The sequence below is a fragment of the Chrysochloris asiatica genome, unplaced genomic scaffold (assembly GCF_000296735.1).
Source record: "Chrysochloris asiatica unplaced genomic scaffold, ChrAsi1.0 scaffold00027, whole genome shotgun sequence".
In the NCBI taxonomy this organism is placed as follows: Eukaryota; Metazoa; Chordata; class Mammalia; order Afrosoricida; family Chrysochloridae; genus Chrysochloris; species Chrysochloris asiatica.
In genome coordinates this window covers 16134158-16153113 of record NW_006408545.1, presented here as the reverse complement: position 1 = coordinate 16153113, position 18956 = coordinate 16134158, and the positions used below count along the sequence as shown (strand labels likewise).

The 18956-nt window shown below is 41.6% G+C and overlaps 1 protein-coding gene and 1 pseudogene across 1 annotated transcript in view; one reads left to right on the top strand and one right to left on the bottom strand.

Moving 5' to 3' along the window:
* Nucleotides 1-18956, top strand: part of SLC16A10 (solute carrier family 16 (aromatic amino acid transporter), member 10) — a 146415-nt gene that overhangs the window by 103617 nt on the left and 23842 nt on the right. The window lies entirely within an intron of this gene.
* LOC102831440 lies at nucleotides 14110-14551 on the bottom strand (annotated as a pseudogene).

Here is an 18956-nt window from a genome sequence, read left to right as displayed (position 1 = left end):
CGGGCAGTGCTTCATTCTGCTTTGCATAAGGTCGCTGTACTGACTTGATGGTTCCTAACAACAACAACAAACCTTCGGAAGCAGCTTGTCAGGCCTGTCTTCCAAGGCTCCTGTGGGTGAGTTCCAGCTGCCAACACTTCAGCTAGTAGGTGAGCGCGTAACTGTTAACCACCACCCATGGACTCATTGCCTCCTGCAAGCTGTCCAATAATCTCTAGCCTAGCTACTTGTGCTTCTTCATTTTTAAAAGTAAATGTTTTCCAGATGGATTTAAGTCAGGCCTAATTATCTAAACAACCCTTTATAGTAGCTGCTTCTGGTTTTTTTATTGCCCCTTTTGCCTGAGGGTTGGCTTTTATGGCTCTTTCTTAACCAGTTCTCCCCATCCCCCTCCACTTAGCTTGTTGTTAAGTGCTATTGAGTCGCTTTAGACCCATAGCACTTTAGACCCATAGCGACCCTGTACAGGGTTTCCGAGGCTGTAAATCTTTACGGAGCAGACCGCCTCATCTTTTTCCCGCAGAACTGCTGGTAGTTCGAACTGCTGATCTTGAGGTTCGCAACCCGATTAGGAGCATAATACTCGTGATTTTCTTCCTACTTCTTGGTGGCGCCTTCTCTTTGTCTTTGCTGACTCGTTCTTTTCTCCTCTGGCCTTTAGAATATCAGAGCCCTAAATAGATCCTTGATCTATTATTCATTTCACTGCTAACTTCATTCAGATTCCTGGTTTAAACTTCACATATATGTAAATGACTCTAAATTAATATTTCTAGCCCATACCTCTTCCTGAGCTCCCCACTAGATTTGTATATCCAGCTGTGGACTCAGTATCTCCACTAGGTGACAGCCAGATGTTTCAGACTCATTATGTCCAGTTGTGAATTCCTGATCCTACACCTCCAGCTTGCTCTGCCCCCAGCCCTCTTCATCCAGGAGATGATCATTCCATCCTTTCAGTCCAGGAACCATGGGGTTGGCCCAGGCTCTTCTATCTGTGCTCCCAATCTAGTTAGAAATCCTGGTGGTACCTTCAAAGATACCCAGGATCTGAGCACTTTTCAACACTCTGATACTGACACTTTAGACCAGACCATCTTCATCTCTGCACTAGCCTCCTAATTGGATGCCCTGCTTCCTCCCCTGCCCCCAGAGTCTCTTCTTAACACACAAACCACAAGCATTCTTTCAAATCATAAGTCGTTCAGTTGAAATCTGTTCAGTTGCACTCTATTTCTCTCAAAGAAAAAACTAATGTTCTTACCGTGGCTCACAAGGCCCTCCATGATTTGGCCTCTCCTTCCTTTCTGATCTCATCTCCTACCTCCTTCCCTTCTCACTCTGTTCTAGCCACACTGGCCTCTGAGCTGTTCACCTTCTTGATGAGGCTTACCCTAACTACCTGGTTAAAACTGAAATCCCACCACCCACCCCCACTCCGCAGCACACTCATGCTGCTCTTTGTCTTTTTTTTTCATGCCACTTCATACCTTCTGACATATTCCATAATTGTTACGATTATTACATAGTATCTAGGTACATACCTCTGCTAGAATATAAGATCCACCAGGGTAATGATCTCATATTCTAGATGTTGTTGTTATGTGCTGTGGAGTCGGTTCCGACTCATAGTGACCCTGTACAGGGTTTCCGAGGCTGTAATTCTTTACGGGAGCAGAAAGCCTCATCTTTCTCCCGCGGAGCAGCTGGTAGTTTCGAACTGCTGCCTTGCGGTTTGCAGCCTGATTCGTTACCACTATGCTAATAAGCAATACTCATAACAAGTAAATTATGGAATATATCTTATTTGTTATGATCCACTAGGGTAATAACAGAGCTTTGGTAGCATAGTGGGTTACAGTTCGGGCTACTAACTGCAAAGTCAGCAGTTTGAAACTACCAGCTACTCAGTGGGAGAAAGATGAGACTTTCTGCTCCCATAAAGATTTATAATCTTGGAAACCTTTTACAGAGTCGCTATGAGTCAGAACTGATTCCATGGCACACCACCACCAAAGGGTAATGATGGACTCGAATGTGGAACTGTGGGATAAGCACTGGACTGCTAACCACAAGATCACTATGAGTCGGAACATACTCAGGGGCACTTAACAACAACAAGGGCAATGATGGAGTTCTGGTGTGAGGCTGTAACATAAGCACTGAACTGCTCACTGAAAGCTATGCAGTTCAAACTCAGAACCCAAAACTCTTTGAAAACTCTTTACATAGTTGCTGTGAGTTAGAATCAACTTGACAGCAGACAACAGCACCAATAACAGGGTAATGATGGATTCTAAACATCTAATATACTGCCTCATGCACAGTGGGTACAAAAAGATTTGTCAAGTGACTTAATCTATTGTTAGTAAGTCCGAAGTCATACTATGCAAGCAATAGTCATCGCTTTTCCATCACTTAATTTTTTTGTAATTCTGTTTTTGATGCTATAGTGACTTTTTACATTGCATACTTTTAGGATATGGTATTCATAGTCTTAAATACTTAAAATTAAACTCAAACTCAATAAACCTAAGCATACTCAAATAACCTACCATTAATGGTGGGGAGAGTTGATGGGTTTTGTTTTGATCCACAGCTTTATTTGCATATGTTGAAACTCTAACTTGGTAAATAGAAGAGATCGCTGTATCGCTTCCGCTATTATAAAAAGTATATGGAAGGAGGAACTAGTAACTCTTGGTAGCCATCCCCGTTAACAAAGAAAGCCAGCCAGTTGGTTTCTGCCCTCCGGTGTAGCTCCCAAAAATCTCAAGGAAGCTCTGGTGATGTGTATGAAAATAGGACGCTGGAGTCATAGCTCAGGCCTCACGTCTGCACACCTTCGGTAGAGCACTGAGCACGGCACGCTAGCCAGGTGGCTGGTAAATGCCTAAGCAGCCAGTGGAGATGCGATTGCCCAGTGGCATCAAATGCTCCATCCTAAATATGAGGAGGATGGGTTAGTGTGAAGGACTTTCGTATTTCTCTGCTACTGCTAACCTTGAAAATCTGCTTTAGTGCTGTGTACTTTGATTCTAGAACACATATTTGGGTCAAGTTTTGGATTTTAAACTTGAGATACACTGTCAGAGAGAAGAGAACAGAACCGTGCTTTAAAATCCATAAAACACATGTTTATTAGCCTGTTTTAAAAACTCTGATAAGATATAGATGTGTTGGGTTTGCAGCACATAGTAATGGACAGTTCTTGAGAAAAAATAAATACTTTGCCCTGTAGGGAAGATTCCATTTAACTGATGGTGTGATTAAAGGTATACTCACTTGCCTGCTGACAAGGCAATTAAGTGGTCTCTAAGGCCAGTTGTAATTGGGATAAAAACAAGTTGTCATTTATTTTTAAACTAGAAATATGAGTCAAAGATTCCAGTAGTTATAAAAGAGATACTTTATAACTTTGAGTAACGTCCAGTGCGGCCATGGGTCAATACTGTTAGACCGTCCTAGCCAAGGGCACTCCCTTCTCATGGTGGCCAGAGCTCAGAACACTCAGCCATGGAAATATGAACCACATGCATGTTCTCCTTGTGGCTCTCACAGAGGGAGTGTCCAGTGACGCTCGTCAGAAATCTATCCTGGGTCAAACATTTTCACCAAATCTCATGTAACAGTGGTAAATGCAATCGCTAACTACTTATTTATAACTAAGGAAACAACTCTGAGAGGCTATGCTTGCTCAGGATTCCTCATTGAGTTTTGCTCAAAGTCAGCATTTGAAAACGAGCCTCAGATTCTAAGCCCCAGGCATTTTTTTTGAAGGGGTCTATTGTCCCTTCATCAAGCCACTTCAGAAATGTGTGCTACCTCTTTTCAGCCAATTGGGCCTGGACACTTCTGCTCTCTCAGAACTAAAAGCAGAACCAGTGCTGACCTGTCCTAGCTATTCTGCTGGAATGTGAATGGGAGGGCATAATAAACTTTATTTCCAGTCTCCCTACACTCACCTTGATGTCTAGGACACTGTGAATATGAGAAAACGGAGGAAGCACAGAGCTGTGTTTTGCAACATCTAATGAGCAGGGCATGGAACATAGGTAGCTTTATTATTCAGTTCTATTTGTTGCAGCCACACTAATAGTGTTGTTATTGTTGTGTTGTCAACTTGGTGCAGACTCAAAGCACCAACTGCTCTTGGAAACCCTCAAAGTATATAGGGTTTCCAAGAGCAGCTGGTGGGTTTGAACCGACCACCTTGCAGTTAGCAGCCCAGTGCTATCCATAGCATCACATACTAAGCGTGGCGGTGGTGGTGATGTGCCATGGAGTTGATTCCGACTCATAGTGACCCTGTATAGGGTTTCTGAGGAGCAGCTAGTGTGCTTGAACTGCTGACCTTGTGGTTCAAACCATCCTTGCAAGCCAGTGCATGAACCCACAGCACCAAAGAGGAGCAGAAAGCCTTATTTTTCTCCTGTGGAGCAGCTGGTAGATTTGAACTGCTGACCTTGCAGTTAGCTCAGCTCATAATCCACTATGCTACCAGAGCGCCTTAACCATGTTGTTGTTAAGTACCATTAAGTCAGTTCCGACCCACAGCGACCCTATATAGGGTTTCCAGGAAGCGGCTAGTGAGCTTGAACTGTCGACCCTGTGGTTCAAACCGACTTTGAGTTCCAGCTCATTAACCCACAATGCCACACTAGGACTCCTAAAACATAGAAAAACAAAAACAGACAAATGGACATTATATTCAGATCTATATTTTATTAACGTAAAAACTATTACATGAAAATGGAAAAAGTTGTTTGAATTTTGGAGCCATGTGCAAACTCTCTGAGGCCATTGAGAGATCATTTAAGTTTCCTGGAAGGGCCCTGAAGCGTTTAGGGTACTAGGAAGCTGTTCTTCTATGCTTAACCTCTTAATGTGTACAGTTCACCAGGTTTTTTTGTTTTGTTTTGTTCTTAAATATCTCAGGTTTTATTTGATAAAATATAGTTAACTTTTAGATAATTTCAAAATTTAACTGTAACATGGATGCTTGCTTGTCCCTACAATCCTTGGATTAATATCAAAATAAAGTTTCTTCAAACTTGAGTAATCTAAATTAGCTGATGAAGTAAGTGTACTTTCATAATTTTTATTTCAGCTAGAAAATTGTTGTACTATAGGATAAATGGATTCCTGGTGTGGCACTGTAGGACAACACGGAATTAGTTGTGAACCACAAGGTCAGCAGTTCAAACCCACCAGAGGTTCCTTGGAAACCCTGTAAAGGGTTGCTATGGGTCGGAATGGAAGGCACTTAACAACAACAACAAGGATAAATAGAAATAGAGTTCTTAATTTGAATAATCACCCCTTTGTGAGGCCAGGGCATTGGCTTTTGTGCTACACTTTCCTGGTGGCTTTTGGGGTGGAGAGCATAGATTTCTGTTAGTTTAATCTTATCTCCATGTTCTGGAACTTTCTTTTTTTTTTTTTGAGAACCCCTTGTAGACACTAACTCTGAGAATTAATTAAAAAGTTGAAAGGGAAACAGGCCATCTCATTCCTGTTGTGGGGAGAATCGTCCAGACCCAAAAAGTTCCCAGGCTCACGTTCTTGGGGCGTGAGTTCCCACGTACCATGCCCATTGGTTTGCCTTGCTTTTCCCTGATTCCCATCCTGATCATATCCTTCTAGCTCTTTCCCTCCACTCCATTCCAATCAAGGTTTACAGCCTCTCCTCACACACTGGACTCCTGGTGTGGCGCTATAGGGTAAGCACTGGATGGCGAACCACAAGGTCGGCAGTTCAGATCTACCAACAGCTCCTCAGAAACCCCATCTAGGGTCGCTGTGAGTTGCAACTAACTTGATGGCACTTAACACCACCACCACTAGGACGGAGAGAAGCTCAGGGTCCCCTATTGAGAAGACAGTGCCTACCAATTTGGATGTACAAAATCAGCACCATGTGCCATTATGCAATCCATTCATCTCTGCTTCCATGCCAGGTGAGCTGATTACCTCATAAACTCACATGGCCAGAAGAAGGGCTGTGCCCAGGCTTCAGAGAGCAGGATAAGACTGTATGCCCACTCCTTAAAGCCACACCAGGGTCAGCCTTTCACCACAAGTTTCCTTTAAATAAGTGTGAGCCTTTTTGATTGTCCACCTTTTCTGTTTTTGATTTACGTATTTTCATTAGCATTTTAGTGTATAGGAAGATCTCAGCAACATTCTCTTTCTTCAAGGTAGGTTGGCCTCGCCAGTGTTTCCCATTAGCAAGCGAGGAATGTGACTGGGAGTGGTGGACAGTTGTGTAGGGGTGCAAGGCTGATGCACAGTGCTGCTGGAGCTCCAGCCTAGGTCTTCCTTAGAGTGTGGGTGTTAAATAAAAAACAGCTGAAAATGATTATACTTTTGAATGAATATAATTAAATATCAGTCATGACACTTAGAGCACAACTTTGCTCCAAGTAAAACCTCTTTGAAGGAGCTCTGGTAACGTAATGGTTATGAATTGGGCTGTGAACCGCAGGTCAGCAGTTCGAAACTAGTAGCGGTTCTGCGGGAGAAAGATGAGGCTTTCTGCTCCTGTAAAGATTTACAGCCTCAGAAACCCTGTACAGGGTCGCTATGAGTCGGAATCGACTCCACGGCATTTAATAACAACAATAATTAACAACAATAATCTGCTACGATTACTCGGTTCTGGTGTGGTTATTAAGTGATGGACTGGACATCTTCTGTCCTTCAGTTTGTCCTCACTTTTTTCAGATTTTCCCATGTTGTCTCTGCTTTTCTTTGCATTTATTTCCCTCCAGTTTCCAGCCTCTGCTGTCATCTGACTGCTCAGGTTGGTGAATATTTGCGCATTTATGAGTTTTGTGACTTAGGCAGTAATCACCAGCATTCTCCTACTTGAGGTGAGCGAGAAGATTTACTTTTTGAATAACTTGTGATTCACTGATAGTGAAATTAAACATTTACAGAATACTCTAATCAAAACAAGCAAGTTGTTGTTTTTTTTTAAGTTCCTCACCACGACAAGGAAAACATAATAAACCAATGTAGAACTTAATAGAGGGAATAAGTAATACATAAGAAACACAGAAATTTGCTCATTTGTAAATAAAACAGAAAAGCTGCTTTTTGTAAGGCAGAGTAAGTTTGTCATGTATTCCAAACTGTATTTGTATTTGTTGTTGTTAAGTGCCATCAAGTCAGTTCCAACTCACAGCCACCCAATATAGGGTTTCCAAGGAGCTGCTGGTGGCTTTGAACTCCAGCCTTATGGTTAGCAGCAATTCAGTACCTATCTTACAGTGCCACAGTAGGCCCCAAATTATATAAGAATAAAATATTTTTTAAAATTAGATTTAGTTAGCCAGATAAAAGTATTTATAGATTGTACATCAATAGAGTTTAGAACTGTTTTATGTTTTTTTTCAGGCCTGAAAGTTTTCCTGAGGATCTAGGCCCCAAATTCAAAAAGATTTTCATATTTGTGGGGGAGAAAGAAATCTACCAATATTTTTAAAGTATCTCATTGTAACTTACATTTTACACTAATGAAAAAGCAGTCGTAGTGTCTTTTTGTTAGGCCATGATGCTGTATAATGTATTTGATGTAAGTATGGGAAAGGCGGTGTGAAGACTGTAGACTATAAAATACACTAGGGTGTTTTGTATGACACTTGTCCTAACCCTCAGGATATGAAAAAGAAGAAGCAGGTAAGGCTGACTGGATTTTCCACAGAGGTGAGGTTTAGCCTCTCCTTCATTGCTGTCATCAGTCCCTTAGCATATGCCTTGTGGTGGTGGTGAAGTGCCATCAAGTCATCTTCCTACTCATAATGACCCTGTGTAGAGTTTTCGAGGAACGGTTGGTTAGTTTGAACTGTCAACCTTGCACTTAGTAAATATTTCTTGGCTGGTTTCAGATTGAGGTTATAAACTGGTTGAGTCATTGAAAGACTAATTTCCCTACTCATGACGACTTCATTCAAATGGTGGTTTATATTCTTCAAGTTATTTTTTTTCTTAGATCTTTAATATATAACCTCTGGAGGTGAAAACAGGTTTATTTCTACTTGTAGGCAAACAATTTAGGAAGTTAAAAGTCTTTCTCGGGTCACATACTATAAGCTTAAATGATAGAAATAACATTGATTTCATGCTTATCTAGATTAGTTTCAATGTGTAGAATCTAAAGACGTGAAAGTTGAGACTGAGGTACAGGATGAGTCCTGCTAAGGAGAAATTGCACCCCCACCTTCTTCCAGAAGAATGGCTACCTGCTGAGGGTCCAGCAAGCAGCTAATAGACAACCCAGGCGTGCAGGATTTAAGTTTATGAATCATTGTAATGTGGTAAAGTTTAGAAAACAGATGTTCTCCACAGAAATCAAATGTCCTTGTCCCTACTTAACCATTATCATCTCAGTTTATGTGAATGACCATGGTTTCCTTTTATCTGCTGCTTCTTGGGAGCTGCCTCAGGAACATTTCAGTTTCTGACTGGTCCTTTCCATCCTTTCTTCATTTCGTGTTCTGAGGAAACGTCTTATCTTCCTGTTGCTCCTTGAACATTAGCTGCTCTTCTCTGCTAAGTGTCTCCTTGTTCCAGCTTTTGAGACCTCTGGGTCCACTCTGAATTCTGGGGTCAGAATTGCCCAATCTTAATGCCATTCAAAAGATGACCCTGCAGAATGTGGAAATTATGTAACTCCTTTAAGTCTCAATTTACCTCCAAACAGTGATTTAAACAGTACTTTCTGAAGTTATCCCTTTCTATTTTAAGATGAAAGGAGCCCTGCTGGTGCTGTGGGTTAGGCACTAGACTGTTAGCTAGAAGGTCGACAGTTCAAACTCATCAACTACGACTTGGGAGCCAGATGAGGCTGTCTATTCCCATAAAGATGTATAGTCTTGGAAACTCTACACAGGGCAGCAGTGAGTCAGAATCGACTCGGTGGCAGTAGCTTTGGTGGGTTTGGTTGGTTGGTATTTTAAGATGAAGGAGTCATGGTGGCAACTGGTTAAGTGCTTGGCTGCTGAAGGAGAGGTTGGGGTTCAAACCCACCAGCCATTTTCAGGAGACAGATGTGGCAGTCAGCTTCCACAGAGATCTGCAGTCTTGGAAATCCTGTGGGGCAGTTCTGCTCTGTCCTGTAGGGTTGTTGTGGTTCAGAATCCACCTAATGGCAGCAAGTTTGGGATTTGTTTGTTTGTTGTTGTTGTTTTAATGATGATGGAGACAGTGGTATCTCAGTGGTAGAATGTACACTCTTCCTGTTGGTGCCCCAGGCTCAGTTCCTGGTCAGTTCACCTCATACACAGCTGTTGTGAGTCAGGCTGGTTCGAGGGCAGCTAACAATCCCAATTTTCAGATGAAGCTTATCTTAAATTTTTCAAGTTTAAGCAACTAGCCTTTTTTGTACATCGTAAACAACTTTTTCAAATTCATACAATTCAATTATTGATTAGACTCTTATCTGTTTATTTGCACAATTAGCTGATAGGTGACTTTATGAACAGATCAGTCCACGAGTAAATTTAAAAGGACATTCCTTTCCTTCTTTTTCATTTTAACAAATGCAAACCATTCCTCAAGAGGAGTCACAAGCAGGGGTCTACATCTGCAGAGCCTTTGGGACCAGTGTGTGTGTTCACAGCGCTCCTTGAAGTGTCAGTCGGACATGCAGGCAGGCTGTGGCTGAGCCAGGACAGCAGAACAGAGGCGACCTGACTCCCTCGCAGACAGCCGCTGTCGTAAAGTCCATTGTCTTCATCCAAATGAGCCAGACACTGAGATTTTGAGGGAGTGGTGAATCTCATATGACACAAAGAGACTCCAAGAAGGAAATTATTCAGATTCACATTTGAATTTAGGTGGAATGAATATAAATTTAAATGACAAACGTACTGCATAACCAAATCCATGTCACCAAGTCAATTATGCCTCATAGCAACGCGATAGGACAAAGTAGAACTGTTCCTCAGGGTCTCTGAGACAATAAATCTTTACAGGAGCAGACAGCCTCATCGTTCTCTCACGGAGTGACTAGTGAGTTTGAACTGCTGACTTTGTGGTGAGCCGTCCAATGCTTAACCTGTGCCATGAGGTCTCCTAATTTAAATAAAGCAATGGGGTAAACCGTTTCATTGTTCAGAAAGGAATTTCACTGACTATGCAAAGACATTCACCTGTCTTTATGAGTAACAGCTTGAACGATGGGAATTTCAGAGCATTTAATTGTGCTCATGTGGAACATGAACCTAGATCAAAAGGCAGTCATTTTAACAGAACAGGGGATACTGTGTGGTTTAAAATCAGGGGTGTATATTCAAACTGTATATACTGAGCAAATAATCCAAGAAACTGGACTACATAGGGACGACTGTGGCATCAGGATTGTAGGAAGACTCATTAACAACCTGTGATAGGCAGATGCTAGCTTTACATGCTGAAAGTGAAGAGGACTTGAAGTACTTACTGATTATGATCCATATGGATTCTACCTCGACTTAAAATCTTCACAATGAACCAATAAGCAGCATCACAAGAAGCGGAGAAAGGTTTGAAGTTGTCAAGGATTTAACTTTATTGGGATCCACAATCTGCCCATGGAAGTCAAGCAATCACATGATGTAGTACACTGAGCAAATCTGATGGAAACAACCTCTGTAAAATGTTAAAACGTAAATATGTCACTTTGAAGACTATAGTATGCCTGACCTAAACCATGGGATTATCAGTTGCCTCATAGGCATGTGAAAACTGGACAGTGAATAAGGAAGACTGAAGAATTGATCCCATTGAATTATGTTGTTGGTGGAGACTATTAAATATACTATGGCCTGCCAGAAGAACGAATAAATCTATCCTGGAAGTAAGTACAGCTAAAATGCTTTTTAAAAGTGAGGACATCGAGACTTCACCTCTTGTACTTTGGACATGCTATCGGTAGGTACCAGTCCCTGAAGAAGAACATCGTGCTCGCAAAAGTAGAGGTTCAATGAGAAAGAAGAAAACCTGCAATGATATGGTTGACAAGAGTGACTGCAACAATGTACGTAAACAGAGGAATGATTTTGAAGCTTGGCATTGGACTGGGCAGTGTTTCATTCTTTTGTACAGAGTCACTGTGAGTCGGCGCTGACCAATGGCATTTAACAGCAATAGCAAAATTGGTATGTAGAAATTATTGTCAAGGTCACTAAATAGTTTCAATTTACATAAAATTCCCAGTGATACATTTTTTGTTAAGGTGAAGTCTATCTTAAATTTCTAAAATTCAGCATTAGTTGCACTGGTATCTTAATCCAAATTGGTTTGGATTGATAAATCTTGGAGAACATTTTACCAGATCTTGATGTAGTTTAAATAATGCTATCTCAAAAATGAATTTTACTTTTTGCTTAATTTGAGGGAAATTACTTTAAAAGGGGTGGAGATGAAAAAGTTTTAAAGAACATTAGTTAGAATGCTTTGAAAATTGTTGCTGTCTGGTTTAGGGACCCTGTATAGGGTTTCTGAGGAGTGGCTGGTAAGCCTGAACCACTGACTTTCAATTCAAACTCACTTTGCAGTCCAGTACATTAACCCACAGTACCACACTAGTACTCCGATATATCCTTTCAAATTTGTTGTTGTCCTTATGTCCCGTGGAGTTGGTTCCGATTCATAGTGACCCTGTGCAGGGTTTCCAAGGCTGTAAATCTTTATGGGAGCAGAAAGCCTCATCTTTCTCCCATGGAACAGCTGGTAGTTTCAAACTGCTGACCTTGCAGTTCATAGGCCAATTCGTAACCACTACGTTACCAGAGGTTAGACCAAGGTTATTTGGAACTTTCAGCTATCTTTCCTTCTTGTCATTTCTTCTTCTTCCCTGTGATGACTAAATAATGATGTTAAATAATCTGTATTCTGGAAATGTTCCCCTTATTTCTCAGTCCCGATTTTTTTCATGTTGTAACTGTGCCATGTGTTACATGGAAATCCATCTTAATGAAATGGAAAGATCAGCCTTTTCGAAAAACAAACATAGCACACTACCCATGTATCATAGACCCCTGTTAGAACAAAGGTCTGCTCTCCAGCTGGTCAGTTGTTGAGGAGACATCAGATACCTGCACCGAGAGTTTAGTCCCAACAAAAGTATCTTATTAGATGCATAAAGAGGTCAGACCTTTAACATATTGGCAGACAAAGAATTTTGAATAGCATCCCTGATTGATGCAAAAAGGAAATGTGCATGTTTTCCCTTCAAACACATCCTTTAGTGGTTCCATCTTCTGGTTATAGCTGACCAAATTTAATAGTTAACACTGTGTTCTAGTCCAGGGATGGGGAACGAATGGCCCACAGGCCGTATAGGGCCCAAGAAATAATTTGGTCTGGCCCTGCAATCACAGTTCCAGCCATCACATTGGTGGTGGTGGTGATGGTTATGTGCCGTGGAGTTGGTTCCGACTCATAGTGACCCTGCATGAGGCTGTAAATCTTTACAGGAGCAGAAAGCTTCATCTTTCACCCACAGAACCACTGGTAGTTTCGAACTGCTGACCATGAGATTAGCAGCCCTACTCATAGCCACTACACTACCAGAGCTCCTTAGCCATCACATTAGGGATGAGTTAATGAACTGTTTGACCAAATACAACAGGCTAATTTTTAATTTGATAATTTTGTATGGCCCATGATTGATGTTAAAAATTTTGGCAGAAAAAAGGTTCTACCTGTTTTTTCTGTACTAGTCATTCAGCCTCATTAATATTTATATCAATGGCCATGAAGCCCTGTTTCAATGGGCGTTCATGTAAAAGACTTAAGCTTATGTACCCAAATCTGTGGAGCTAGCTTCTTCTACCCACATCAACTCCCTTGACTCACTCATGCACAACTTCTTAAGGGAACGCCTGCTGTCTTAATTCACTGCCTCTTCTCTTCCAGCAAAAACAGAGAAAGAGCACATTTGTTTTAAAAAGAAAGGAAAAAAACAAGCCCTCTCATCCCATTTAGAAGATTTTTGAGATTTTTTTCCTTTTCCTGCTTTGAAGTCAACCAAACCAAATCTATTGCGGTGGAGTTGATTCTGGCTTCCAGTGACCCTACAGGAGAGGCGAACTGCCCTGCCCCATAGTGCTGAAATCTTTACTATGGCAGACTGCCACTTCGTTCTCCCATGGAGCAAGCTCGGGGGTTCACACCTTTCAGTGAATGGCCAAGTGCTTTAACCACTGCACACCCAGGACTTCTGTGGAAGTCAAAGGGTAGTGTAAAGTTTTGATTTGCAATAAATTCTGAGATTATTCATTAACCACTCTGGCAGGCTTTCTATTCCCTTTCAAACCTACATCTAAGTTTTAAAGGGGCCATTCTCTGTTCTTTGAGCTTACCCTTTAAAAATACGTATTTAAGCAGAATGGTCTTTGAGAGTTTAGAACTGCTCTTCAAATGTTTAGATAAATATCTTCTTAGAAATTAAGCTGCAATGCAAAAGAAGTGTAACAAGCGAAAGCTGCTAATCTCTGGAGTGGATAGCAAGTAAATAAGTTCTGCACTCAGTATTCCTAGTGGAAAGCTGTAGAAATCAGTTCAGACTCCACTGTCAGTGAAAACATTATGTAGTGTTTATTACCCTGCTTAGGGAAGCACCATGTGAACATAAAAGAAACAGTCTCTCCCCCTAAAACATTTGTTCTTTTAGAGACAAAATGAGTGTGCCTCAGGCTTGCTGTCCACCCACCTCCTTTTTAGTTTGGTGAATTAGTATCTGAAGAAGAGGGACCGAGGGTCAGGGAATCAACAGTATGACAAAGAAGAGCAGATAGGGACTGTGTGTCAGGGATCTTTTAATCTCCCAAAGAGCACAGTACTTGCAACCACAGTGGGTGAGGCATAGCTACAGGTACCTGGGGGCATGTTGTGGGAAAATGTAATCAAAAGATAATGGGCTTTCCTTGAGGTCCCCTTGTTTATACGTGCATATAATTTTTCTTTTTGCTTTGTTTTGCAAAGACAGGTGTAGTTCCTGTAATCCCACTGTCTACATGTCATCATCACCAGGCTTTCCTGGCCTCCTTAATGTCGTTTTGTTTTTTTTTTTTTTTTTTAGTTAAACAATGGTTTTATTGCTCAAGTACATAGACAAATTTATGCAACCAGGGCAGATGCTGCGGATGATCCGTATTTCCAATTGGGAGGGGAGGACTCTCTTTGTTTTATAGTAGGGTGCCAAGCCGGTGAATTCTGCTCGCAATCAGAATGAGTCGGAACTTGGCATCCTTCTTCTTTCTGTTCCTTTCAAGATGCTTGCGAACAGCACCAGCTTTTTTAATCAAATGGTGGAGATCCTCAGGAAGATCAGGAGCAAGTCCTTTGGACTTAAGGATTCTTAGGATTTTCTTGCCGATCACAAAACATACTTGTGCCACGCCACGAGGATCTCTCAGGATCACACCAGGTCCTTCTTGGCTAGTTTGTAGATCTGCTCCTTCACGTCGTTGGACGTCCACTTCAGCCAGGTGGGGGCGCTGCAGCGGTAGGGCAGAGCTGACTGGGACAGGCCCTTCCTGGGAGCATGCATGCCACCCATGATGGCGTTGGTCAGACAGCAAATAAAAGAGCTTAATATCATCTTTGACACTTCAGTTAGCTGTCACTGTGAGGCCACCTCAGAAGTCAGCTCTAAGAGACTCCTGGAGTCCCCAAAGACATCTAGTTTTGCTCATATGTATCAATGTTTTAGCACTTTCTTTATATAATAAATTACATAAAACCTATAAAAAGACATTGAGCAGTGAAGCTGCTGTGGAAAAGAGTTTGGCAGCTCCTCAAAAAGTTAAGCATAGGATTACCATATGACACCCAGCAGTTTCATTCCTAGGTATCTACCTGTAGGAATTGAAATCAGAAATGCAAAACAAAACAAGAACCATCAAACAAAAAGTTCTCATCCCTTAAAACGGAAAGGGGGTGGGTAGGAGAATAGAACAGGTAGCACTGAGTCCGTGGTAATTGCCTAAGTGAACAACTTAGACATAGTAAACAGTACAGGAGGCAATTATTAGATCTTTTTGACCAAGGACAGCCTAGCTTTGCAGATGTATCCCACCACTGGGCTTCAAAGGCGTCTGTCAATAGAATAACTTGGGTTCTCTTTCCATTGGGTTTTCTATTGTGAAACCATGGGTGAGGCAAAGTTTGAGCTTCTAAAATTCCCCTACATCAGGTATATTGGAGTTGGTTTTGTACCATGATCACTCATTTCGATTCCTTCATGGCTTACTATCTGAGAACTGGAAGACTTCTTTTCAGTGGAAGAAGTTTCCAGTGTCTGGCACTGCAGCTCCCCTGGGGAGAGGCAGAGAGGAGAGAAGCCATTTCTGAGGCAAATCCAGTGAGATGACCACTGGTTTCCAGCTGTACTCCCTGCTGTGGTAAGTACCATATGAGCCTCTTGGTTCTAGTGGTGGGGGGCTTCAGTTGGCTGGTCATTTTTCCTGGAGGAAGGCTTTGCCACTGTTGACTTGAAGCTGGAACCGTTAGGAGAAAAGAGAAACTGAGCTAGTTTGCCGTGTGTTTGTTCCCTTACACCCAAGGATATAAAATGAGAAGTGTTTTGGGTGATGAGACTTTTGTTTTTTGTTATCCAAAGATTGTTTTCTTCTCTTTGGATAAGAAAACAGCAGTAAATAAGAGTTTCACACAATCCAGAAATGGTTTCTGTGGTCGGTAAAAGTTGGAGTTGCTTGAACGATGGCACAAAGATTTTCAGGAATGTGCAAAACTGCTCGTCAGCAAAGATTTCTTATTCACCTAAAGTTGTGACTTTTGGCTTAAACAAAATTTTAAGACCATAAAAAAAAAAAAAGGATGAATTTCTACTCTACAGGCAATTATTTATTCAGATAAAGTCTACTTCATAAACTACTGCTTTACAAAAAATAAAAATAAATAAAAATTGTTATCCCCAATGCAAACAGTGGCCAGAAGTATGAGCTTTGTATTGGTTTAAAATTTAAGTTAGATGACTATGAAGTGTTCAACATTTTCATGTCCTTACTCATAAAACTGTTTATGAGGAAGAACAGTTTTGTCCTATATTTATGCTTCCTGCTAAAGACTAAGGTGTGTGCCCGGCTCCAGAGGATGAAAGATGGGCAGGATTGGTGAAACTCTGCACAGCTGACCCAGCGGGACCCTCATGCCCAGCCTCCCACATCTCCACTCTTTCTAGTCCCCTTCCAACTGACATCTAATTTTTAAAGGGGCCAGCCTCTGTTGTTTGAGTTTACTTTTTAAAAACACATATTTAGCAGAGTGGTCTTTTAAGTTTGGAGCTGCTCTTAAAATGTTTGTAAAGAATATATGGATATATTCTTAGAAATTAAATGGAAAGACTTGGCTCCCCTACCCCCAAATTCACTTACCAAAGAAACAATTTTATTTTACAGCTAGCTAGCTGTGGGTGTGGTAGGGGGGTGGGCAAAAGCTGAAGTCTTGCCTCATTTAAAAACAGCAACACAAAATCATCAAGTGCTCTTTATCATCGAAAAATGACGTTTCCACTTGTGTCATTTGAATTTATCAAATCAATTTGAACCCCTTTTCAGAAAGGTCCAGTGGAATATAACAGACATTTCATGTTACTGCTTCTAAGGATTAAGGAGCTCTGGTAGCGTAGTGGTTATGAATTGGGCTGCTAACCTCAAGGTCGGCAGTTTGAAACTACCAGCCGTTCCGTGGGAGAAAGATGAGGCTTTCTGCTCCAGTAAAGATGTATAGCCTCGGAAATCCTGTACAAGGGTCGCTATGGGTCGGAGCCGACTCCATGGCACCTACCCACCACCACCACTTAAAAGGATTACAAAGCAAATTGGGGGGGGGGGAACAAAACTGACAGAGGTTAATGGCAATTTGGCAGGCAGGTGTTCTTAGTGTCATTGAAAGAATCACTTGTAAGTTCAATCTTTTATGAATATTAAAGAATATCTCTTAAAACGTTATAATAGATCTTGAAGATGCTTCCCCAAGTGGATTAATATAATAGCCTGAATTCGAATGTCAAATAAAGCCAGTGAATACACAATCATATTTCACCTGTTTTCATTTAGGTCATAAATGTGGGGTTGTTTTTGTTTTCAGAATTGAGTTGGAATTCACCTTTTTTGACTTTGTCTAATTGCACTTGGTGGGAGAGAGATAAGGTGCTGGAGGAATAAACCATTTAGGGGTCACCCTCATCAATAATCGGTCTAGTCTTTGCAGCTGAAAGTGTATTTCTTAGACCAACTTTGTTCAGTAGGAATATAATGGGAGCCACAGATGTAGCTTTACATTTTCTAGTAGCCGAAGCTTTATTAAAAAATTAAAAAGGAACAAAGGAAATTTGTTTTAGTAATACATGATCTCAATATAACCAAAGTATTGTTATTTCAACATGGAATAAAATTGTTTATTGTTAAATACTGTTGAATCAAGTCCCTGTATAGGGTTCCCGAGGAGCAGCTGGAAAGTTTGAACTGCCAGCCTTGTGGTTAACAGCCCAGTGCTTATCCTACAGCACCACACCAGAAACTATTAATATTTTGCATTCTTTTTTAACCCCACCTGATCTTCTAAGTACATGGTATACTTTACACTTATGTTGTTGTGACGTTCCGTCGAGTCAACCCTTAGAGGCCCTGTATAGGGTTAATGAGGAGCGACTGGAGGGCTTGAACTGCCGACTTTGCAATTAAATAAACTTTGCAGTCCAGCGCATTAACCCGCAGCGCCACACCAGGCAATTTGTACTCGCCACGTTTCAAGTGCTTGGCAGCTGGCATGTGGCTGGTTGCTACGCTGGAGGGGAAGTGTCACATCGGGAAGGAAAGCTTTATGTGCTGGAGATTCACTCTGAAGGTTATTAATCTGAAGGTCTCAGGAAGTATAGTTTACAGGGGAGAGATTTAGGAGTGGGTGCTCAGTCAATAATGGTATCATGAGCCAGCGGAGGAGAGATAAGAACCATACTAAAACACTGGGGGATGTGAACTGAAAAAGTGTCTGAGAAAGATTTAGGAGGTAGAAAGAATCATCGGGATTTTATGGAACTATTGGATGTGAGGTTTTCCTGGTGTGGCACTGTGGGTTAATGCGCCAGACTGCAAGGTCGCTGGTTCAAGCTAACCAGCTGCTCCTTGGAAACCCTATACAGGGTCGCTATGGGTCGGAATTAACTTGAAGGCACTTAACAACAACATTGGATGTGAAGAGAAAGAGGGAGGGAGGGAGCTAGGATGATTGTAAGTGCCAAATCTTCAACAGTTAACAAGAAGATGTAAGGCTGGGGTAATCAAGGGAACGGTCATAGAAAATGTGGGATTTCAGCAGGATTTTAGTGAATGAATTGGTGGTGGTTATGTGCTGTGGAGTCAGAACTGACTCATAGTGACCCTGTACAGGGTTTCCCTAGGCTGTAAATCTTTACAGGAGCAGAAAGCCTCATCTTTCTGCTGCGAAACAGCTGGTAGTTTCGAATTGCTCACCTTAAGGTTCACAGCCCAATTCATAACCACTACGCTACCAGAACTCCTTGTAGGAGTTAGAAAGTCCCGGAAGATAGAAGAGGCAGCAGGAGGTGAGAATGTTGTTGCTTTAGGGACACTGAATAATAAACCTGTCCTGCTGGGCCACAGGGATTAGGGCTGAGATCAAAGCTGCCCTAATGCCATTTGCAGACACATTGTGTTCTAAATTCAGGTTCCGTGCCAGCTTTAATTAAATTTAGTTTAAGAACCCAGATTTCTGACTTCTTAAAATGAAACGGGGGTGGTGGTAGACTTGGCAACACTGATACTTCTACATGGCAGTTACCATCTGAGGCTGAGTAGTAGTAACTGCTCCCTTGAGAATATGTCCTTTCTCTCCAGCAAGTCGGCTTCCCTTGTTTATGTTTGTGTTATTTGCCTGGGTCCTGGATCCTGTTGATATTTGTGTTTTTTACCTCGGAGCCA